General features: G+C 31.9%; 1 non-coding gene across 1 annotated transcript; it reads right to left on the bottom strand.

Annotated features, from left to right (window-relative positions):
* Nucleotides 1-24,841: 24,841 nt before the first annotated feature.
* On the bottom strand, nt 24,842-24,946 carry LOC113178358 (U6 spliceosomal RNA). Its single transcript, XR_003300196.2, has one exon. It is a non-coding gene; the product is annotated as a U6 spliceosomal RNA (small nuclear RNA).
* Nucleotides 24,947-25,255: the final 309 nt, after the last annotated feature.

Genomic DNA, 25,255 nt, shown 5'->3' with positions numbered 1-25,255 from the left:
AAACTTAAATACCCCTCTGAGTGACCAGTGTTTATTCTTTGGGGAGTCAGCATTAAGCCTAGAAAGACATACCTAACCAAATTTTCATTTTGACCAAATTTTCATCTTGACCAAGATCAGGCTTCGTATTCTTTATGTCTGTTTTCCAAGACACAGATGGTCATTATAAAATGATGACAGCGGTAGATTTTGTGGTCATGTACTACAGTCCCCTTTCTTTGTAAGCATGTCATTGAAGGCCAAACTAAAATCAATTTTCTTCCTTTGTGGGAAAAGTGGATTTTCTTTGTTAAGAAGGGGGTTGGGGAAGTCAATCATGTGCATAGAATGTGCTAAAACAACAAAGGATTTCTTAAAATAATGTTTAACTGGAATTATCGTTTGAGGGGTTTTCTCCATCCTTATCCATGTTTGAAAGGCCATATTTTTAACTTTTTCTTCATATCCTCTCAACTAGCAGTTGCCTGATGCCTAAGTATCATTTAATGAGTGATTGTTGAATAAACCCATTAATCTCTTGTTTCCATTGCAGAATTTAATTATTCAATTTTTGCATGGATTATTCTCATTTCACAAAAGTGGAATTCAAATTGTGACTTTTTATAGAGCCGATATATAGGTGTAAAAGCCTAACGTCTCTATTCGATTCTTTTTATCACCTTTACTTTGACCACACTCTTTAATTTTATTTTAATTAAGACCGTATTCAATCACAATTTACTCCAGAGAAAGTGTTTAGCACAACAGTTATTTAATGTTGAAGCCTGTATATTCTTAAAACTAGAGCTTGGCAGAGGTACAGTGTGAGCAGATGTTTATTAGAGCTCCCGAATCGGATACACACTTAAAGATATTGAGTGATTCAGTGTACTGGTCTGCAAGCTGCTGTCAGAAAGCTGAAAAGCTCTATGGCCGTTCTGTGTATTGCTGTTTTCAGCAATAAAATTTGCATGTTAATCTGCAGGGATGTTCATATCTTTCTGCCAGCTAGTATAAGCATCCTGTCCAGAAGTATCAAACTAGAAGCATGATGGCCTTGACAAATATTTTCATTTCACTTAGCAAATATTTCTTCCATCACTGAAAAGTTAACACCTCCATAACCAAGACTTATATGACTTTGGAGGGGTCTAAAACTTCATTTAAACAAACAAAAGTGATTTCATAAGGAATTATATTGCCATGACAAGTCAACAGTTTGAATAAGAGAATAGTCATTGGAGTCTCTATAGCATCTGGAGTGCATAGAATTTAAAGTGTTCAAAGGGGAAATCATTGCCCTTAGTTATGCTTGCTCACTTTAATGGAAATTACACATGCATATCAGAGGAAATGCACTTCCTGCTCAACTTAGCGAAAATTCTAATTAAAAAGATCCACACAGTGCTCATCCAAATATACCTATGGACTTGTGAAACCACTTATGTAAGCAGGAATTTAAATTAACATGGGTTACCCAAAATATATAGAAAAATATAACACAGTACTGAATTTAGAAAAAAAGACTAGCTATTAAATCAACAATACTCTCAGTTAAAGTGAGGTCAGATGGAGAACAAAATATGTTCTTTGTTTTACTTTCTCAAAACAACAATAAAGTTACTTTTTCCAAAAATTATCCATTCCCAAAGATGCATGGAAAAATAACCCTAAGGAAGCTATTCTAAATTCCATGAATTTGTTGAAAGTAGCCTTTTATTTTATAATATTCAGATAAAAATAAGGGCAAATTTCACAAAATGTAAGCTTGAAGATTTATAGCGCATTCTAGAATTGTATTAATGTGAATAAAATACCCTTCAGCTCCCGTATCACAGTCCTGTCTTGGTTGTTTTTCTGAAATTCTCAACTTGTTTTCTACTTACATTCTCCTCCTTTTGTAACATGCCGAAGTTGTAACCCTGGACTTTAGGAGATTCAGAATAGCACATTGTTTCTGGTCCTAATCTGAAGACAGACTCAAGTGATTATTGGTGTGGTCTATGCCTATTGTGAACTCTGTAAAACAGGCTGGTGTTAGTGCAAAACATGAAAAAGGAAAAAAAAATCAGTATTTTCCATCCCAACATTGGTTGCCTTTCTCTTTCCTCACAGCTCCAAACCATTAAGGGGAAAGCAACACCCTTTTGGGGTTCCTTCAGACATCACTTTCACTGTGTACATTTATAGTAACAAATCAAAGTAATAAAGCACAACTTGCTCTATAATGATTTATGTAAATATTCCATTTTCTATTATCTTGTTTCTGTAGATTTTATTTTATGAAAATATTGGTCCAACAATATTTATTTCTTTTCTGTTTGGCCTTTAAACCTAGAGTCATGTGTGGATTCTTTCTTATTTACTTCACAACACTTAGACCCATATATTCTGGAAGGGCTTACTGTATTGACATTGGGTTCAAGAAGCCACACTGATACTTGAACTTCCTATCTAATCATTTACTTACTACTACAAATATTCATAATATACATTGCAAAACCACTTATTTATTAAATATTATGTGTTCAGATAATCACATATCTTGGATTGCGAAAGGAATAATATTTTTCACATTTTCCATGGGAAATAATATTAAACAATATAATTTTAACTTGTAAATAACTAATCACAAGGAAATACAGTGCAAATTCAAGGAGTATCTATATTCACTTCTTTTTTTTTTTTTATTGGTCGTTCATAACATTACATAGTTCTTAATACATCATATTACACGGTTTGATTCACGTGGATTATGAACTCCCCCTTTTACCCCGTATACAAATTGCTGTATCACATCAGTTTCCCTTCCATTGATTGACATATTGCCTTTCTAGTGTCTGATGTATTCTGATGTCTGTCCTATTCTCTACTATCCCCCCTCCCCTCCCCTCCCCTCCCCTCCCCTCCCCTTTTCTCTCTCTACCCCCCCTCCCCTCCCCTCCCCTCCCCTCCCCTCCCCTTTTCTCTCTCTACCCCTTCTACTGTAAATCATTTCTTCCATTTGTATTATCTTGTCTTACCCCTCCTTTCCTCTTGTATGACATTTTGTATATCCCTGAGGATCGCCTTCCATTTACATGCAATTTCCCTTCTCACTCCCTTTCCCTCCCACCTCTCATCCCTGTTTAATGTAAATCTTCTTCTCAAGCTCTTCGTCCCTACCCTGTCCTAGAGTTAAATGAAAACACAGACACAACATATCGGAATCTATGGGACACATTGAAAGCAGTTCTAAGAGGAAAATTCATTGCTTGGAGTTCATTCCTCAAAAAAAGAAAAAACCAACAAATAAATGATCTCATACTTCATCTCAAAATCCTAGAAAAAGAAGAGCAAAACAACAGCAAAAGAAGTAGAAGGCAAGAAATAATTAAAATCAGAGCTGAAATTAATGAAATTGAAACAAAAGAAACAATTGAAAAAATTGACAAAACTAAAAGCTGGTTCTTTGAAAAAATAAATAAAATTGACAGACCCTTAGCCATGCTAACGAAGAGAAGAAGAGAGAGAACCCAAATGACTAGCATACGGGATGAAAAAGGCAATATCACAACAGACACTTCAGAAATACAGAAGATAATAAGAAAGTACTTTGAATCCTTATACTCCAATAAAATAGAAGATAGTGAAGGCATAGATAAATTCCTTGAGTCTTATGATCTGCCCAGATTGAGCCAGGAGGATATAGACAACCTAAACAGACCAATAACAATAGAGGAAATAGAAGAAACCATCAAAAGACTACCAACTAAGAAAAGCCCAGGACCGGATGGGTATACAGCAGAGTTTTACAAAACCTTTAAAGAGGAACTAACACCAATACTTTTCAAGCTATTTCAGGAAATAGAAAAAGAGGGAGAACTTCCAAATTCATTCTACGAGGCCAACATCACCCTGATTCCGACACCAGACAAAGACACTTCAAAGAAAGAAAACTACAGACCAATATCTCTAATGAACCTTGATGCAAAAATCCTCAATAAAATTCTGGAGAATCGGATTCAAATACATATCAAAAAAATTATACACCATGATCAAGTAGGATTCATCCCTGGTATGCAAGGTTGGTTCAATATACGGAAATCAATATATTCACTTCTAATAAGCAGTTCCTCGTCACTGTAAGAAATTAACATTATAAGTCATGTTTTGAATATTTTTGTGCCGAATCTTATATCTAAAGGATTTGTGATGGCTGTTTTCTTCTATAGAGTGTTGTCCACTTGTTAATATCAAATCTAAATCTTAAACTTTATATTATATTAATCAGTGGTATCTCTCATGTTTTCTAAGACTCATGTGTTCTCAATATCTTGCTTAAAAAATTCTCATCATTGAATAAACTCTCAAGATTCAAATTCTACCACCAATTTTTATAAATAAGTCAAGGTTCAGTTTTGTTATAGCATAAGACAAAACAACCAAAGTAAAGTTCTTTCATTCATTTGACTTAATGTCTCTTTCTTTCTCTGTTTATACAAATGCATCTTTCTAAATAGATGGTTCTTGAATATGCCAGTGTTATCACTTCTCTACTTTTGTGATCACTGTGCTTTTTTAGTATTAGGGTTCTTTATTTATGTGTACTTTTTAACATTTTATTTTCGTTTATTTTTAACTAATACTTGAAAACATTGTTTATTTACCTAGTACTATGTGATGTGTTGACATATGAATACATCATGTAATGTTTAAATCATGGTTCTACAATTTGTATTTAGTGTCCCCCAAAGACCTCATGTGTTTAAGGCTTTCTCCCATCCTGTGGTGCTATTTCAAGGTAGTGGAACCTTTAGAAGGTAGGACCTTGTGGAAAAAAAGTTAGTCAGTGGGTGTGTAGCCCTGAAGGGGATATTGGTACCTCAATCCCTTCTTCTCTTTGCTTCCCAACCACCACAAGGTGAGCAGCGTCCTTCACTATGCATTCCTGCCATGGCCTACCATGCTGCCACAGGCTCAAGGGATCATAAGCTGAAACATTTTATGCCATGAGGCAAATAAACATTTTCCTTTATAAAGCTGATCTTCTACTTTGTCACAATGAGTCAAATCTGATTAATCTACAGAATAAATATATCTATATCTTCAAACGTATTATTTATTTATGATGAATTCATTCAAAATACTTCCTTACAGCTGTTTGAAATATATATTACCATTATTCATAGTCATTCTACTGTAGAATAATAAACCAAAACATCTTACTCCTACTAAATCTAATTTAGTACCATTAATCTACTTGTCCACATTCTCCCTCCCCATTCCCTACTGTTACTATAGAAAATGATGACTTTTGTTAGATATTGCATATGACTGAGATCACATGGTACTTGTCTTTCTGTGCCTGCCTTATTTCACTTACCATAAATAATCTACAATTCTGAAAATAACAGGATTTCATTGTTTTTAATTGTTTTTTAATGGTTAAACAACTTTCTATGGTATGAATTTTCTTTATTTGTTCATCAATTGATGAGTAATTTGGTTGTTTACATTTTTTGGCTATTGTGAATAGTGTTGCTAAACATGGGAGTACAGGTGTTTATTTGATATACTGATTTCATTTCCTTTGTGTATATTCTCAAGAGTAGTATTGACAGATCATATGGTATTTGGAGTTTTAACTTCTTATGTTTTTCCTTAATGGCTGTATTAATTTATACTCCTACCAAAAGTGTGCATGTGTTCCCTTTTCTCCACACTCTGACCAGCACTTTTTTTCTTAGATTTTTTTTCTTTTATAACAATTATTCTTACTGGAGTAAGGTGATATCTCATTGTGGTTTTGATTTGCCTTTCTCTGATGATTGGTGATATTGGACCTTTTTTCATAATCCGTTGGCCATTTATAATATGAGTCTATAATATATTTCTATATATACATTAATAACTATTGTTTATCAAATGGAAACTATCTTCTAGGAGATCTATTTAGTGTATTTTAAATAACATTCATTGACGAAATATAGATATATTTGTTTGGTTATTTAAAATGGAATCATACTCAAATATCCCAATAATTATTATTTCATGTATAATATAAAAATGCTATTTGATTTTTAAAAAATATGACATAAATATATATGTAGGAACAAATGTTCACAATCTTAGTAGCAGAATTTCTATTGTTAACACTCCTATGACAAAATGTTTCTCTTTTTTTCCCACTGGAAGTCACAAAGCTTTACTGTCCAGTATCTCTTCAACCAATATGTCAGTTATAATCTTTACTATGTGTCTATCCTGCTTCTTTCATTCTCTTCTAGCTTTTTTTATACCACTTTATAAATCTTTTGGTGAAGTCGTTCTTCCCTTCATGAAGTGAATTCTTTGTCTATAATAATGGTTCAATTTTGTGATACACCCATAGCTTCATTTTCCTGGGGTCCTAGAGAGTAGTATGTCTATGCAGACTTGGAAAAGGAGGAAGAAATCCCTCAGAGTTTTGTGTTAGATCTTATTATTGAATGCAGATTTTCACCAAAACTTTTCATTATTTTTTGACTCTTTCTCTTTATTACTTTGGCTCTCATCAAAATCAAATGATCTTGTGGGAAACAGGCCACTCCGTTCTTTCTCTCCTATAGAATCCTTCCTAATTTTTCTTTTTTTTTTAATTGTTTTGTTTGAGTTAGTTTGGTTTATACCTAAATCCTTTTCTCATTTTTTCTAGGAATTTCATAACTAAATAATCCATACATATAAGTTGGAACATGTGTTGTGATTATGAGGGTGTGGCCTACTTTAGCAAAAGATGCAGTATCTAAAACACTATCTAAACACTTCTAAAACAGGATGCCATGGAATTGAGCACAAGCCTAGTCTGAATTCTGATAGGCTATGTAAAGTAGACCATGGATTGAGAAGTCTTACATAAAACTTTTGAAACTTCTCATTTTTATCTTGATTATACTTTAGAAGAAATATAGTTTAGATCTATTTTGTTAAGTAAAATATATTAATATCGTTAGTCTAATTCATTTTACTTTCCCAAAGTTTAACTAATAGAAATTTAGAAATGCATATGTGGCTGAAATCTGTGACTCACATTTTATTTCTCTTGGACAAAGCTAATATGGAAAATAATACTGAGATAAAATTCATGGGTATGTTGCATTCTGTTAATAGTCACATTTATTTTCAATGATAGTATTAATTATCTAAGGGAAGAATAGGGGAAGTTTGGTGAGCAGGTACTAAGCTGCTGTTAGATAAGGAGTAAGTAAGTAGTTCTGGTGTACAGTACAGTTACTATAGAAAATGATAATATACTGCACATTTCAAAAAAGCTAGAAGACAGGAGAGTATATGTTTTCATCTTAAGAAAATGAGAAACATTTGAACAGATAGATATGCTTAACCTGATTTAAGTATTACACAATGATACATGCATTGTATAATATATGAATTGTGTTCATGTTATCTTATTAAATATGCATATTTTTGTTTTCAATGTGTCAGTTAAAAAAATTAATTTAAGAATACTTCAGAGTAAAACCATGATGAAAACATTTTATATTTTTTCATATAAATTAATTCCAAAAAATTTTTCATTTAACATTTATTGTAACATGAGAATACTTAAGCCAAGTATGCAATAGTTTTCAGAATAAAATTATCAGCTAAATAATCTCCTTTTATTTAATGTAGTCAAATATCAGTGATTTATTCCTCATCAAACATGTCATTGAATTCCTAATGACAATCTATTGGTAATAGAGATCAGTTTTTTAAGTATTTGCTATTCATTTGTGATGTAAAGTGAAATATATTTTGCTAAGGGTATTTTCATTTTATATTGAATCGCTCTGTTCAAATGTTATATTTGGACATATTAAATCAGACAGGCAAAATATTGTATGAATTCTCTTTTTATAAAACTATTTCTGATATTCAGTAAGTTCCATTTCTTGCCAAAATTCCTGTGTTAGGTGAAACCTACCTAAGTTGCAAAGGAATCATGATAAAATAGTTTTCCAGCTTTAACATTGGGAAGATGTACTTAAGGTGGAAAATACTGATAGCAATGATAAGTAGTCAAAATGTTTTACCACCACAAATGAGAAAAATGATCACCAAGATGGATTTTGTAAATGTCCGTTTTGCCATATTTTTTATAGTTAATATTTCTCTCAGCATAAAGTTTATATTTCTGGCTATAACGGGTTCTTCATTCTGGTTTCATTGATTTATAGAAAAACAGTATCTGTATGACTCTTAGTCTTTATGCTCAAACTCTATTCCTTAACATGAAAATACAATGAGTTATAAGTAAAATAAAAGCATATAGTGCATATCTTATGCATAACACATAAAATAATTTTAGGATAGAAAGTTAGATTATATTTTTAATATTTTAAATGAAAACTATAGGGAAAATACAAAATAAAGTAAGAAATCTTTTGAAAGTATTTATGAATTACTTATCTAAGAGGGATTTTGTGAACTGTTTCTCTTGTGTATTTATTATTCTAATATGGCAGTATAGTATTTTGAACAACCTTAATAGAATTATGGAAAACATTAAGTAGAAAGAAAATGGAAGTCAGGTTTAAGAAATACTATGCAAATTAACAGTGAATTTTAGATTATTGCTGTCAATATGTATTGAGGATTTCATAGAAGTAGTAGCAGTGGAAAACATATAGCTCACATCTTGTAAACATACATATAACCAAAATCTGTCTGTTCTTTCATAAAACAGCTGACAATTTTCTGTTAACATGACATCAAGCTATAGGATACATTTTTAACATTTCAATTATCTGTGAGAATCACCACATACTATGAAAAGTAGTCTCCTGAAATTTTTGTTGCTTTTGGTTACTCAGCTACTTTTCTTTTCAAACTTGTTACCCTTGTTGCTATTCATGCACAAAATTTACAAATGTCTATTTTATTACAGAAACTATCACTGCAGATTTTAATATGCTAATCTTAAAACTTTGGCAAAAGCAAATAATATTTTGCTTACTTAGCATTGTGATTAGGAATAAACAGTTTGATAAATGGTTTCAACATGCCTATAGATAGTAGTTAGAAACTCAATGGCTTTGAAGAACAAAGTGCTAACACAGAATTAATTTTAAAATAACATTGATTTACCATATTTTCAAATAATTGGCCTCTGATACTCCTTACATTTCTAGCAATTATTTTAATAAATTTTAACTAAAGTTTGAAAGTGTTATTTGATGTATCATATGAAGAATATAGAAATGTTGGGGCCAGGGTTGTGGCTCAGCGGTAGAGCACTTGTCTAGCATGCATGAGACACTGGGTTTGATTTCTGGCACCACATAAAATAAACAAATAAAATAAAAGTATGTGTCCATGTACAACTAAAAAAAATTTTTAAAAATATAAATTGTTTCAGTAACCTTTCAAATTGGATTATTCAAGATTTTAGACCATTAAACCATTACTGAGAAAATAATATTTATAAAAGACAACTTTGTTTAGTTCAATACATTTTTCTATATCAATACTGTCCGAATTAATAGGAATATAATGAGTCATAAATGACAACCAGATATGTAATTTTAAATTTTAAGGTAGCTATATTTATAAACAGAGTTGAAATAAATGGGTGAGATTAATTTTAGTAATATATTTTATTTATTTAATTCAATATATCTAAATAATTTATTTTAATGTGAAATCAATATAATACATTAAATAGATATATGCTATTCTTTTTCTATACTAATTCTTTAAAATCTAGCTTGCATTTTGCTTTTAAAGCATATATCAGTTTGAACTAGCTGTATATGAAACACTTAATAGCATCTTTTTGCTAGTGATTGAATGTATTTGACAGCAGAGATTTAAATTTTCTATATTTCAATGAGTTTAATTCCTATCCTTCAATATATGAATGTTTCTGTTGTGGTCGAACATACAAATTCACTCCACATTTTCCCTTTATAACCAAGCACAGATCTGGGAGAATATTCCTTGACATGAGTGCTCTTGATAAAAATCTCAGAACTATTTTCTTTCAGGTTATAAATTCCTATCATGCAGTAAACAGGTAATACAAAACAATCGTTTAGGCATTGGGACCACAAGTATGAATAGAAGTTCTTATTATGTATCAGATGAGATAGGACACACAGTAATATACCTAGTACACAATAAAAGTGTAATACTGTTAGATAGGGAATACAAACTAAGCCCAAAAGAGGAAAAGTACAAGTTTAGTTAGGGGTGCAGACTTGGAGCAGATAATTTCTTATGAAGAATTCTTATTTCAAAAGATTTCTGAGGTTTAAAATTTGAATAGCTCTGACCTAATTCTCTGTTCTCATCCAACCTGGACTTACGGAGGCTACCTGAAGAAAGTCATGTGACACGAAATACAGTACCAATTTAAAGTCAGAGTCAACAATTTCAAATATAATCTCAAGGATATAAAAAAACTCAATGAGACAACACTCTCTCCACACTATTTCAAACCTTCAAATTCTTGAAATCCAACTCATCTATTCACCCTTTTCAAAGAACATCTCTTCCTCTTTTATGATAAAATAGAAGCCATGGTACTTCACACAAGTGTACGAACACACCTGAAACTCACACACCTATTTTATTTTTCTTCACATTTATGGTGAAGTTATGTGTGTGCCCTTTTCCGCTGAAATCCCAACTCCCCAACTTTGCTGTTCTAGTAAGCTTAACCTCTAACCTATTCCAGAATTATGTTCTAACAGTTGTGTAATTTGTATTCAATCTCCTCTCTGTAGCAATGCATTTTTAAAACTTTTCTATCTTATCTCCACCTATCTTTAAACATGTTAGGTTAAAAACAAATAATAATACCAAATTCTTGCTTTAGTATTGCACTGTTTCCTACATCCAACAATCTTAAGAAATAAATTTTTAAATAATTTCCATCTACATTTTTCATTTCTCATTTACCACACAATGCTTGGCAAATTCTTTTCCGCCCTCTTATTCCTTATAAAATGTTCTGGCTCAGGTCACAGATCACTTATGTTCTTTCCTCATTCTTCATGAAGATCATTCATTATCTTCATTGTCTCTTTCTGTCCTGAATCCATTTGTTGCCTTCCTTTTCATTCTACTAATTACTTACTTGACCATTGCTACTCAGCTGTCATTACTGGCTCATGTTCTTCCTTATATCCCCAAATAGATGTCTGCACTTCAGCCTTTCTCTCAAACTATCTTCTCTCCTCATGTCATCTCAGAGTCTTTATCAGGATTATATACAGTGGTATGCCATCTCTTACCATAAATTCTAAATCTGTTTTCCTAGTGCAAATCTTATCCTGCAAATCCAGGCCATATATCAACTAACCTATTACGTTTCTTTTTCCAAATTCTCTGTAGTCAATTAAGTTTTAACACAATCTGTTCATAACTTTTTATCTTTTTCCCTAAAGTTTTTATTTTTCTCTGTTATTAATTTTGCTTTCTAATCACAATTTAACAATTTTTTTCTAAAACATATATTATTTTGGGGGGCTGGGGATGTGGCTCAAGCGGTAGCGTGCTCCGCCTGGGTTGGATCCTCAGCACCACATACAAGCACAGATGTTGTGTCCCCTGAAAAACTGAAAAATAAATATTAAAAAATTCTCTCTCTTTCTCTCTCTCTCACTCTGTCTTTGAAAAAAAACATATACAATTTTGAATTTTCACCCTTTGGATAATACCCATTATCTTCCATCCATTTTTATTAACCACATGCTTTTCTCTATGCCTCCACTATATCTACCATTACCTTTGTGTTCATTTTATTTGCAATGCCACTTTTCTAGTTTAGGGTGACACAATCTGATTAGAAGCCTAAAAATAGCTGTTACATGGAAAGCACACTGTAGAAGTCTACTATTATAGGTAAGTTTCTATTAAAATAATCCGAGGGAAAAATAATGATATGATATCCACCTATATTTCACTTCCAGAAATGTGTCACATGCCCATCCTTAGCTGAAGGATAATTAAGGACAAGGAGGAAGTGATGTGGATATATTAGGATATAAGAGTTTCTCTGTCAATTTGTGTTTGTGTGTGTGTGGCTTTGCATACCATAGGATGGTGAATAAATGAGCATAAAATTTTGGAGGTCTACTTCTCATGATTAAGTGTCAATCTAACCATATATATTCAAACCAAATTATAGAAATAAAAAATCTGGGCTCCCATGTTTCACACCAAAGACTGAGAAAAAAAAGTATTGAAAGAAAGTGATAGATAGATAGATAGATAGATTGGGTCAGGCATGTTGTCAATGTCTATTTCTGTAAGCATTAATTCTGTCACTTCTACCATCCTCTTTCTAAATAAAATTTAGGCTACCTTCTCTTCTTTCTTTAAGACAACAGAGCTCACACATAATCTTCACCCTTTCTTTGGCAACATCTGTCAATATAAAATATATAAAATAAATATAAAAATAATAGCAATGATGATAATAGTGACTGTAATTATTATAATGCCAAATTTTAAAAATTCTATGTTCCAGTATGTATTGAATTTATAAAGTACCTGTATTTTCAGTATAGGATGATATTGATTCTATATATTCAAAATATATGAAATCTAAAAATTTAACCTTTGACAAGTATACATCAAAATTGTTTGTCAGGAAACTGTGCCTAATAATATCAGAATCTATAAAGAACAGATAATATACCATGTGTGTTGCAAGATTAATCCTTTTTCCTGTATAAATAAAAAGAAAAGATAATAAATAATATGTTTTGCAAGAATAATCATTCTTCAATGTAAAAACTTTTTCATGTGAAAAATAAACAAGATAATAGTTAATAGTAATTAATTCTCTTTTGAAATATTTATCTGTACATAATGAATCCAAAGGTCTCAAAAGTGTTAAGAAAAAGATAGGATTGTTTGAAAATGAGAATCAAGGAGAGAGTATTTAGAATTAGGTTATAATACTTCTTCATTACCATTAAAAAGAATTTTTCAGCTGTTGGAAAATTAGTAAAAAATATGATCCAGATCTGATTTGGACATAATTGACAAATATAATTCCAAAAATTATAATAAAATTTCCTATTGTTTCACTTTAAATTTTATAATTGACTAAATATTTGTTACTTCCATGGGATTTGTACTTTATGTATTTTTCTACTAATAATTTACATGAGAGTTAGAATGCAATTTGACTTTATATTTTATATGTGTTGTATAATGTGATATGTTATTTTAAAAACAAACTTTATATTCAGTAAGTGTTGACAAATTCAAATTACACATGATATTAAAATTGATAATTTAATTTTTCTATTGTTTTCATCTGGAAGTATAATTAAAACTGTAATAAAATATTGCTATTGCTATATTCCTCTGGAATTATAATTAAATAATAGTAATAGAGTCAGAAAATGGAAAAGATTAAAAAACAAAGAAGAGGAAGGATGTGAGTTACAATATAATTTTACATTAACATTTAGAAAACACGTAAAAAAATAATTTTCTTAATAAATTTTTAAGACAAAATTATGTATTAACCAATCCGCCTTAGCAGCCCCTGGCAGAGCCATGCATTAAACCCTCATATCACACAAAACTTAAGAATGCATAACGTAAGTAGTAAGTAATAAACACTGGTTCTGAAGATAAAAGTACTTCACTATTTAGTAAAGTACACCATGTGGAAAGATAAGCACGTTGAGAAGAAGATAAAAGATGAAAAGAAGAAAGAAGAGAATTTAACCTTTCTAAATGTCCATGTGGAGATGAAGAGTAAGAGACAAGAATCAAGTGTTCAAAGATACAACTCATTGTGAGGAGAGGTGTGTAGAATATCAATGAAGAAAACAGTTGGTATTTCATTTTCATATTAAAGCATAAGAGTTACAGACAGAAAAGTATAACTAATTAGTTCCATCACCAAGGCAAAGGGAAGATGAAAAGAATATATGCATTCACACACATATCATGCATAATATAATCCAAAAGAAACATGTTGATCCTATTGTTGCAGAAATGAGAACAGTGAATTTTACAAATAAAGATAAAAACTATCAAATTGAGGCTAAGAAATAATATCATCTATGACATTTCAAAAAATACCTCAAAATCTTATAGTAAAGAAAGGTTGTATATGAGGAACATAGACATTAAGTTTTGTTTATTTTGTTCATCCCTCACCCCATCTAGTCCATTCCTTCACGGCATAGCAATGATTGGAGTGTAAGAACACACTTCATATCATCTCTTGCAATTAGATTGCACTAGATTCTATGAATGAAGTTCAATTGTAGAAAATTTAGAGGTACAGCAGTTGCTATCTTCCTGCAGTTGTGGGATCTGGCAGGCAAATTTTATTAGATGTATTTGTGATTACTGAGCTCCACTTCCAGTGTCCATACACCTGGACCATGATTGTGCAGTTGCAACAGTGAAAGTCAATACAGGAGAAGGTTTCTCAATTCTGGATTACCACTAGGGTCATATTACCTAGGAGTTAGTGGGGTGGTGATTCCCTGACTTTCCTGTACCCAGCCTTTCCAAACACAATTGATCATCTAATTCCCTTGAAATAGCGATAGGAGTTTTATGTGTTGAACTATGATTGATATAAAGAGAGCACAGGTAGACCAGGAAAGTGCAAAGTAAAAGAAAGCAAGGGATAAAGAACTGAAGAAGAAAAAGATTGGTATTATGTAGTAGACTTATGATACCATTGTTTCAATTATGCAAGGTTAAGAATACAAGATGACATCTGCCTCACTTGACAATTCTGTGCCATTGAGAGTTCTAGAAGCTATTCCCAACTTCAAGAGAGGAGGAAATATATTTTTAATTAAGGATATTTTTTAGAAAACACATTACACAGTTGTTTTATGTTTGTAACATGAAGTCTCCACTAGAATGCAAAACAAATAAGGAAAAAGAATATTTGGTTTATTGATATATCCTCGGTACAGAGAAGAGTGCCTAGAATATGGTAGATACGCAATAAAATTTAGATTTCTTAATATTTAATAATTTAACTCTAAAATGAGAAATTTGTCAATCTAAAATAATTGAAATATTTCATGTAAAATGTCAATTATATTATATTATAGGAAGTAATTAATTTTAAGAGAATAGTTCATGCAGAAGAAATTATTTTAAAAGTTTAAATATTTAATGATCCAAAATGAGAACTTTGGAGAGCTAGAAATATAGCTCAGTGATACAGCGCATGCCTAGTAACATGCAAGGCTTTGAATTCAATTCCCAGCAGCTCAAAAATCAAAACCAAGAATAAAAGTTACTAGTTCTAGCAGCCTGTTAAATAGACATCCAGAAACTCCTCCCGCTTCAAAGGCTTGAAATTTTAACATTTCTATAAATGCATAGTTTAAAATAAAATTAAATTAAAACTCTTTATTTTATTATTTTTGGATTAAAACTCTTAATGCCACTAATACAGTAGACCATAAACAAGTCCACTCAGCACATGACTGAAAGAATGTATTGGCTGCTCTGTGATGAAACAAATGATTTTCTAGCAGCAAAAGGGTCTTAAATTCCTATGACATAGGAGAAGGCTATGAGATCTCTGCACCATGGGAGATGGAAGTTGAAAGTAGATTTCACATAAATCAGGAATCATCAAATGACATCATAATTAGTCAAAAGGTAGAGAAAGAATAAACAAAGGAAAAAACTAACTGCAAGTGAAGGAAGATAAAGAAGCACCTCTTTAACTACCTGCATTATTGGTTGGGGAAAAATAATCTCTAGATAATTTGGAACCATAACCTGTAAAATACATGGCTATGAATTTGGAATTATATGGTACAAAACACATTCTGTGATTTGTATATGATCTAACTGTGTCCCCCTAAACATTCATGTGTTGGCAGTTTGGTCCCCAGGGTGGCAGTATAGGGAGGTGATGTGACTCTTTAACAAGTGGGATTTAGGGCTGGGGTTTTGGCTCAGTGGTAGAGCACTTGCCTAGCATGCCTGAAACCCTGGGTTCTATCCCCAGCACCACATAAAAATAAACAAATAAAAAATATTTTTAAAAATGAATGGGATCTAGTGGAAGGTCCTTAGATCATTGGGGACTCTTCCCTCAGAAGAGATTAATGAACTTCACATACAACTCCTTAGTAGGTCTTGCAGGAGTTATTGTAAAAAGCTGATCCTAGCACCATCAGTTCTCTCTTCTTTCTTTTCTGGGATGTGATCACTTGCTGTTGCATGCATTCCTTTCATTACCATCCACCATGATTTAACACAGCCAAGAGGACCCTGAATTGGCATAAGCCTATGTAGGTGCCATGTTCTTGAACATCTAGAACTATGTCCTGCATAAACCTATTTTCTTTATTTTCTTGCCTTAGACATTTTGTTATAGACATGAAAAGCTAAATAACAGTGTTTAACTTAAAATTTTCAAAAATGTCAGTCTCTGATTATTGACACTGCCTGAATTCCTGGAAAAATGAACACATAACCACTCTTCAGAAAAATGTTCTTCACCAGGATTTTATATGATCCATACATTAATTCATTTAAATGTGCTCATGTTGGCTAGGGATATAACTCAGAAGCAGAGAACTTGCCTATCACATGTGAAGCCCTAGGTTTGATCCTGAAAACGCAAAAAACAAAAACAAAACAAAGCAACAACAACAACAACAACAAAGTAAAGTTGGATGAAATTGCTCATGTTATTATAATATTATGAAACACATGAGTAAAAATCAACATGCCCAAGAAGTGTAAATTTTAATTTATATGTGTTTATTCACACTTGCACATGATTAAATGAATTGAATGTGAACTTCTTTAAAGCTTTTTCTAAAACTCACAGACATAATTTTTATAGCTTATTATTCAATGAAATAAAATTTCAGTTTATTAAGTTGAAGCATTTTTTAATGTTTTATTTGGAACCAAAGTAATGATAAGAAAAACAAAAATTGTCTTTTTTTAACTAAAGCTCAAACAAATTGAAGTACAACATTAATCCCCATCATCTGCATATCTAATTTCCTTTAATCTTACCTCCAGCCCCTCATATGGACCTACCATGTAGGCTGTCTCTTTTTAGAATATTTATGGTTTTATTTCAAGACAAAGATGAATTATTTTAATAGTAAGTCTTCTATATTCCTTTCAAAAAAAAGTAAAAAAAAGAAATCTTCCCAATTTTTCAGAATCCCTATTCCTACAAATTTTGTAAAATAAAAAACAAATGTACAGCTTTTATAGAAAGTTATACCAGGAAAATTTTGTTGACCCAAGCTACTTTCATATTTAATTAGATGAGATTTCCAAACAGAAGTCAATTTATGTAGTAAATGTTTCTTCTTAGAAGGTGAATAGCTGAGAAATCTTGGTTTCAGCTTTATAGGGAAAGCAAATATCTATCTTATTTTTCCTTTTGTTTCTGTATCTTTTCTGTTTTTTTGATTAAGAACCAAGTTAAACCTCACATCCTCCTTCTCCTTCTTCCTTCTTCCTTTTGAATTGGTAAGGGCTCTTGGAGAAATCCAAAAAAATTGTAGCTATAACTTCTGCTACATTTTCTTGGTTTCCATCCTCTATCCATTCATTATAGATCTATCTGCCAAACTACTATTCATTTCTAATACTGCTTTTCCATGTGTCCACAATATAAACCCATGTTTTCTTTATATCCCAGCTTAAAATCTCCTACCTTCATATTTTATAAATTTTCTTTGTATCTTGCAATATATCATACAAGTAAAACAGCAAAAAATTAAATATTTGTATATTAATCCAAGTGTTTGTATTTTATTTGAGTAAAAATCTTTATGAAGCATGGAATTTTATTGGCATCAGTTTTCTAAATGTCATAAAAATTTCAAGAATTTAGAGATGATGATTTATATTATTAATATTACTTAGACATTCAAATTAAGAATTATAACATCCAAAAATGATTTCTATAGGTCAAATTAAACAGACCTAAATTTTTGCTTATATTAATCTGATACTTTAATGTACTTTGCAATCTTACTGATGATATATAGTTACACATTGCTGTTTTTATCTAAATAGTTTTCTGATGATTTTCCTTTACTTCCTTTAGGGCTTTCTTACTCTATATAACACTCTAAAACACAGGAAAACACACACACACACACACACACACACACACACACACACACACTTCTTCTGTATGCTTATCCTGTAAGGAAAAGAAGTTAATCCTCTGTACTATATGAGCACAATATGTTGATGTGATGAAATCCTACTGTTACTAGTTGGTTGAAACATAATGAATCTATACCAGATCTTACAGTTACAGCTACTACAATCAGTACCCCAACAACCCTGTGCTATCCAGTGTATTCATTTGTAAAGCAAGCTTACAAAGGATCAGCTACAACTTGAGGATAATAAAACTGTCCTTTTGACAACCTCCTAAGGGAAACTAAACCAGTAACATCTATTATTCTATCTATGATTGTTCAGGATTCCATATTATACAGAAGCAGCTAGGAGGTTATGGAAAGTGGATTGAATGAGTTTGTTGCTGATATCAACTACAGAGGGGAAGGTTGAAGATTACCCAAAGGCTACCTTTAGCAAATACTTCTTCTTGTCTAAAAATTATGCAAATCCTTTGTGTTTTTTTTGGGACTTACCCAAAGACAATTCTCTGTTCCCAAGACTTAAATTTTTGTACCTAATGGAGAGAAAAAGTAGGTAAGACAACATCTGTTACCCTCTTGATGGAGGATTTTTCTTCAAATATTTTCTTAGATAACTTTTTATCTATTTCTTGCAATATTATAGACCAAATATACATCTACTTTAGCTCTTCAGTGTCTGTTTCTGAGGAGAATAATCTGAGGGGATTACTTGAACACAATGAGATATAGGGTCTATAATTATTGCACACATTTAAGTAACATTTTCTTTTTATAGTTGATGGATGAATTGTAGTGTTTTCAGTCACTAACAGTAGGTCCATAAAAGGGCTTGTCTATGTCTTAAAAACATAGGGGATCTGCTTACTAGATATTCATTGTATTGACTTGATTTCATTACCAGTTTTTGGAAGAAAGGCATCAAATTAATCTCCAAGGATATTTTCCTTCACAACTATTAGATTTCAATATAAATATTTGACATTATTTTTAATTAATATTTATTCATATTAACTCTTCTTACACATTTATTTATTATAATGTAACTTTTATTAATATTAAAAAATTATGAGAAATATATAATTTACTGATGGAAAGACAATTACAGAATCTTGGTAAAATCACTTTGCTCTGAAGGAAATTAAGACAAAAGAAGAAGCAAGTTAATCAAGATCAAAACCCAGTTTCCTGGATAGGTAGAACTAACATCATCAAAATGGCGATATAACCAAAAGTTCTCTATAGGTTCAATGCAATGCCAATCAAAATCCCAAGGCATTTCTTGTAGAAATAGAGAAAGCAAACATGAAATTCATATGGAAAAATAAAAGACCCAGAATAGCAAAAACAATGCTAAGCAGGAAGTGTGAATCAGGCAGTATAGCGATACCAGACTTCAAACTATACTACAGAGCAATAGTAACAAAAACAGCATGGTACTGGTACCAAAACAGGCGGGTGGACCAATGGTACAGAATAGAGGACACAGAAACCAATCCAAAAAACTACAACTATCTTATATTTGATAAAGGGGATAAAAGCATGCAATGGAGGAAGGATAGCATCTTCAACAAATGGTGCTGGGAAAACTGGAAATCCATTTGCATCAAAATGAAGCTGAATCCCTTTCTCTCACCATGCACAAAAGTTAACTCAAAATGTATCAAGGAGCTTGATATCAAATCAGAGACACGGCGTCTGATAGAAGAAAAAGTTGGCTATGATCTACATACTGTGGGGTCGGGCTCCAAATTCCTCAATAGGACACCCATAGCACAAGAGTTAATAACTAGAATCAACAAATGGGACTTACTCAAAGTAAAGAGTTTTTTTTCTCAGCCAAAGAAACAATAAGAGATGTAAATAGGGAGCCTACATCATGGGAACTAATCTTTACTTCTCACACTTCAGATAGAGCCCTAATATCCAGAGTATACAAAGAACTCAAAAAATTAGACAATAAGATAACAAATAACCCCATCAACAAATGGGCCAGGGACCTGAATAGACACTTCTCAGAGGAGGACATACAATTAATCAACAAGTACATGAAAAAATGCTCACCATCGCTAGCAGTCAGAGAAATGCAAATCAAAACCACCCTAAGATACCATCTCACTCCAGTAAGATTGGCAGCCATTATGAAGTCAAACAACAACAAGTGCTGGTGAGGATGTAGGGAAAAGGGTACACTTATTCATTGTTGGTGGGACTGCAAATTGGTGCAGCCAATTTGGAAAGCAGTATGGAGATTTCTTGGAAAACTGGGAATGGAACAACCATTTGACCCAGCTATTCCTCTTCTCGGTCTATTCCCTAAAGACCTAAAAAGAGCATGCTACAGGGACACTGCTACATCGATGTTCATAGCAGCACAATTCACGATAGCAAGACTGTGGAACCAACCTAGATGCCCTTCAATAGACGAATGGATAAAAAGAAAGTGGCATTTACACACAATGGAGTATTACTCTGCATTAAAAAATGACAAAATCATAGAATTTGGAGGGAAATGGATGGCATTAGAGCAGATTATGCTAAGTGAAGCTAGCCAATCCCTAAAAAACAAATGCCAAATGTCTTCTTTGATATAAGGGGAGGAACTAAGGACAGAGTAGGGACGAAGAGCATGAGAAGAAGATTAACATTAAACAGCGATGAGAGTTGGGAGGGAAAGGGAGAGAGAAGGGAAATTGCATGGAAATGGAAGGAGACCCTCAGGGTTATACAAAATTACATACAAGAGGAAGTGAGGGGAAAGGGAAAAATAATACAAGTGGGAGAAATGAATTACAGTAGAGGGGGTAGAGAGAGAAGAGGGGAGGGAAGGGGAGGGGAGGGGGGATAGTAGAGGATAGGAAAGGCAGCAGAATACAACAGACACTAGAATGGCAATGTGTAAATCAATGGAAGTGTAACTGATGTGATTCTGCAATCTGTATACGGGGTAAAAATGGGAGTTCATAACCCACTTGAATCAAACTGTGAAATATGATATATCAAGAAGTATGTAATGTTTTGAACAACCAACAATAAAAAAAACCCAGTTTCCTGCTGCTGGGTGCCCTTTCTGGTATAAGCTGTTACTTTTAGCATAGCTATCTGCTATCTATTTGTTCCAAAATTGCTACCTTATAAGTAGGTTTGTTTATAGTTAAAGTAGCACTTCAGCAAAATATCAGCACCTTTGGGCTGGGGATGTGGCTCAGGCGGTAGTGCGCTCATCTGGCATGTGTGTGGCCTGGGTTCAATCCTCAACACCACATACAAACAAATATGTTGTGTCCACCGAGAACTAAAAAAAAAAAAAATGAAGTATTAAAAAAAATTTTCTCTCTCTCTCCTCTCTCACTCTCTCTTTAAAATAAAATATCAGCACCTTTTATTAAACAAAGTCCAATTAAAAATTTGAGAGAACTTTCAATTAAATTAACAAATTATTTATCACCTAAGCATGTTCATTGTTTATTTTTTCCAAATTACTTGAAAATATACTCTCAAGTGGATATGAAGAACTCAATTCATTGTTAAACTGTATTTGCAAGAAATGAACAAATTTCATTGGTAAAATTAAGTTTTCATTCATATTTTAAGCCCATTTTTTGCATATTTCTATGATGAAGTCTTTTTCATAAACTAAAGCTTGTTCAACTTGCAAGAGTCCTGTGAAACCATAAGTGATCATGTTTTAAGCTATTTTAAAGTCCTAATTTTCCAGGTGGCATGTTTTATTTATTTTTAATTGAATATTGTACAGGAGAGTTAACAGTATTTTTGTTTTATTCTCTTTCTTTCTTTCTCTCTCTCTCAATATATGTATATATATATATATATATATATATATATATATGTGTGTGTGTGTGTGTGTGTGTGTGTGTGTATGTAAAGGCTGGCTAAGACACACAAAAACAATTTTAGAGGCACTAACACTATGTTGGAATAATCAATAAGTTTCTGCAATATGAACAATTTACACATATGTGTGCTATTATATACCCATAGCATTCATATATTAAGGTGGCTAGCATCAAATTGGCACAAAATCAGAATCACAAGGATAATATTTAAAAACTGATGAAATAACTACTCAGAAAAATGATTTATGTAATATATTGCATTATTATTTTGCAGACTACAGAATTATAATGTAAGCAAAATTTCTACACAGTGGAAAAGTTTAGGAATTTAAGAAATATAATAAATATTAAATTAAAAATATGTGGAGTAAAATATAAGATTTGTGATTTATTGTTACTGAAGTTCAATCTACACTCTCATACAACTGGTCTTGAGTAAAATATAAAGTCATGTTGATTACTGGTTTGAAAACAATTTCCATAAGATTACGTGTAGAATCTTAAAGTTGATTTTGCATTGTTGGTATTGGAGAAATATTATTATTATACAAGTAGATACTTATCTTTAAGTAACAGATCAAGATTTGGCAAATATAGTGAAAGAAGTAAAATTAGAGGAGTGGGGGGAGGTGTGGAGGGTAAAAATCATATATTGGGAATTTGAACAAAAAATAACATTGATTTTATCAATAGCATTTGCTTAGCTACTGTGTGTGATATCTATAAAACATAATCATGAGAGAATTTTTTCCACAAAAATAAATATTCTTAAATTATTACATTAAAAATCACTTCATATACACTTATTTCAATATGATTGTTGTTTTAAGTTTGAACAAAAATGACAAAATACATAGTTCTTTGTTCCCCATGCTGAAATATTTTCACTTTAGCAGTAATAAAAGAAGGAAAATAAATAGAAATATAAACTGTAAATGCTTTGAATTGCCTTGCATTGTTAAAACAAAACAAAAACAGAAAGTACGCATTCAATTAGTTAAATGAAACATTGTATTGCTTCCTTTAATGTTCAAGATAATCATGTATATTAGATGATATTCCTAGTACAAAAATGGAAGACAAAGATTATATGTCACATATAAAATGTAAAATGTTTTAAAAAATCCAAATCATCTAACTGTACAGTAACATAACAGGATATATATATGAGTATGTGTGTGTGTGTGTGTGTGTATATATATATATATATATATATATATATAAACATAAACAGAATATATACAAAAGAATATCGTCACCTACAGAAAAGTCCCAGACTTTTTATTATACATAAGCATCTTGACTTAACAATGAGGTTATATCCTGATAAAACTTTTTTTGTAAATTACCAATTAAGTGATTAAAGTAGAAAAAGATTTTCAGGCAGAATAAAAACAATACAGATCCTTTAAAGAAACAGCAAACAGCAAAACTTAACACCACAGTATACTGTGCTCTTTACCCTCAAAACCTCATGGCTGAACTGGAACTGGGCTTCTTACCCCCTGTTCAATATCATAACACTACGGAAGTATATGTGGCTGGTCCAGGAAAAGAAAACAATCCAAAGTTTGAAGTATGGTATTTTGCTGAATGCTTATTGCTTTTATATCATCACCAACTCAAAATATTATTACGTAGAACCACTTTTATTTGGAATCATCTGTCTAGCTTAATTCCTGACATCCATAAAAAATAATTAGACTGCTGTAATGTGAGAATTGTAGTAATCTAATATTTTAAGAAAAAAAAATACTAGGTAGTATCTATTATAGTTAGTTATAACCGAAACTTTAGATTAACTTTTTTTTTTTTACAAGGTCTCATTGTGCTGCCTAAAGTTGGCATGAAACCCATGGCCTCAAGAGGTCCTCCTATCTCAGTCTCCTGAGTAGCTGGGACTATAGGTGTGCCACTGTGCTAGCAAGGATGAGTAGTTTATAAATTTAAATTTTAGTTTAGGAGTTTATTCCTCACAGTTTAGGAGTCTGGGAAGTCCAAGACCAAGGCAACATCAGATTCAGTGCCCACTGAGGTGCTCTCTACATTGTCATTAGTGCCTTGTTACTGCATCTAATGCAGAGGGGGCAAACAAGCTCCCTCAACCTCATTTACAAAGGATCCCATCTTATTCCTAGTGCTCTTCCCTCATGACTTTGTCACCTCTAAAAGGCACCATCTCTTACTACCATCACCTTGATTATCAGGATTTCAGTATATGAATTTGGAGGAGACAGATATGTTCAGACCATAGTATTGATCAGTTCATTCATTTTTTTTATAAGAACCTGATGTGGAAGACAAACTATTGGAAACTGAAAAAAAATGAGCAGAGTGATATATGTTTGACATGAAGAAGATAAAAACTGAACAATTGTATCTTCAAGAGTTTAAATGAGGGCTGGGGATGTGGCTCAAGTGGTGGCACACTCGCCTGGCGTGCGTGTGGCCAGGGTTCGATCCTCACATACAAACAAAGATGTTGTGTCCGCCGAATACTAAAAAATAAGTATTAAAATTCTCTCTCTCTCCCTCTCTCTTTAAAAAAAAAATAAAAAAGAGTTTAAATGAAACATTACAACCTATCAAGTTAAGGCATTGACATTATCAATAATAAAAATTAACCAATCTGAAGAAAATCAGTATGAAAATATTCTAATGCAGTCCTATCTAGAAGAACTTTGTGCGGTATGTAAATATTCCATATCTCTGCAGTGTTCAATAAAGAATCTATTAGTCACATGAACACTTTCAATGTAGCTAATACAACTGAGGGTATGCATTTATCATAAAAGTTTTAATGTGGCTACCAATTGAACAGTGTGGTTCTAACATTGGGCCAAAACCAGTAGTTTCTTTGGAGTACTTCTCTAATCACAAAAATTTATGGAATTCTTCATGAATTTTCAGGCCCTCCTTGCTTAGGGGTCATGCTAGTCTTCTCTGTATCTTCCTAGTTGTAGTATATGCATGGCTAAAGCTAGCACTTATGCTCTGCTGGTGCTGAAAATATTTTGACTTCCTGTAAAATATATGTACATTATTACCTTTTGTTCAAGTAAAAAATACAAAAACAATTCTGACACATTTTATTTTAATGTAAGAAAGGTATTGACAGGAAAAATACTTAAGAAGCATCAATTTCAATATATCTATAAACAAAAATTTTACATTATAGCTTAACTTCATGTTGAAGTCACAGAGAACTGAGATATATATATATATGCCTGATTCTGAAATTTGGTGAACATGATACTTTGGACAGTGATTCAGCTGATATAAATTATAACATTC

Source organism: Urocitellus parryii, chromosome 7, assembly GCF_045843805.1.
Source record: "Urocitellus parryii isolate mUroPar1 chromosome 7, mUroPar1.hap1, whole genome shotgun sequence".
Lineage (NCBI taxonomy): Eukaryota > Metazoa > Chordata > Mammalia > Rodentia > Sciuridae > Urocitellus > Urocitellus parryii.
Note: the sequence above shows the minus strand (reverse complement) of the source record. Positions and strands in the feature narration are given on the sequence as shown.